A 1,412-nucleotide genomic window follows, 5' to 3' on the forward strand; every position below is an offset into this window, starting at 1 on the left:
TAAGCTGAAGTCCGCAATGCGGTAAAAAATTGCTGTTGTCGGCTATTATTATTGGTAATTTGCAAAAACAATCGGCGATGACAAGGACCTATATCTATAATTATTGGTAGTTCCACTTATCGACAAGGATACCAAAATAGGTGAGCAACAAAGAGGCTGAGGACATAATTGTGTACTGTGTTCTTGCCGTTTACCTACAACAGTGACTAAGGCCATAATTGTGTACTGTGTTCTTGCTAGTTACCTACCACAGTGGCTGACTATGTTTGATCACCAAAAGCAACAAGAGTTTCTAATAGAAAACAAGTATGCAAGGGTTCTGAAATTACACCCTTTCCTAATGAGACCGATACAGATTTATCGACAAGGATACCAAGATAGGTGAGCAACAAAGAGGCTGAGGTCATAATTGTGTACTGTGTTTCACACCTCACTCACACTCCCCTCAACTTAACACTCTATTATTAAAAGTAAATAAATTTAAATTATTTATTAATTTAAAACAAGTTAAAATCTTATAAAAGTTAAATGTAATTTTATATAATATAACACCCTCTTTTTTTAATTATCTAAATTCACTATTTTAACATTATATTTAATTACTATTTAAAATATAAAAATTAGATTAATTATTTCCAAAACAAAACCTTAAAAAAAAACTTTGATCTTTTCCATTAGTGGAGCTCATCTTCAACCTTCTATTGTTAACAGTCGCTACTTTGTTGGTTCAACGAAGCCCTTTCCCTGGCGACCCACCCTTGTAATTCGATTGAGTTGACCCACTTTTGGAATAGGGCAAGTTAGGGCTACACGTTAGACTTACCCTGTGTAAATGTTTCAACTCGCCCCTAACATTCACGGTATTAGACGACAGTTGACAGTTAAGCTACTTAAATAAATTAAATCGATAATTAAATTCTTAAAAATATTTAGAATTATATCTATCATAATAGATTTATATTAACGATTAAAATAATTTATTATTTTAAAAAAATTAAATTTTTTTTTTAGTAATTAAAACAACGACTAAAGTTCGATTTCATATTTTACTTCCGTCAACAAGACTAACTATCAACTTGAACTTCAATTTTTACCACGAGGCAAGCAAGGACATGACTACAAAATTGAAGTGAATAGATAGGGATATGAAGATAAATTGAAGTGAGTAACCGTATTCCATGGAGATGATAAGACATTGTTTCCCACCATCATAAGAAAGATTAAAAGTGAAAAATTAGTAGAATTTTTTCTAGATCTTTAAGTGAAAAAAAAACTCAATTTGAACATATAAAAATTCAAATTAAATTGTGATTTGTAAGTTCAATAGCAAGTCGGAAAAGGACTTTGGCGAAATAGAATGATAGAGTTATGTTCTTCCACTCGACTCGTCTTAGTCTAAATTTGATCTGACT

The sequence above is a fragment of the Aristolochia californica genome, unplaced genomic scaffold, assembly GCF_029961685.1.
Source record: "Aristolochia californica isolate CCGP_79_NKW_82.1479 unplaced genomic scaffold, dmAriCali1.0.hap1 SCAF_4, whole genome shotgun sequence".
Classification (NCBI taxonomy): domain Eukaryota; kingdom Viridiplantae; phylum Streptophyta; class Magnoliopsida; order Piperales; family Aristolochiaceae; genus Aristolochia; species Aristolochia californica.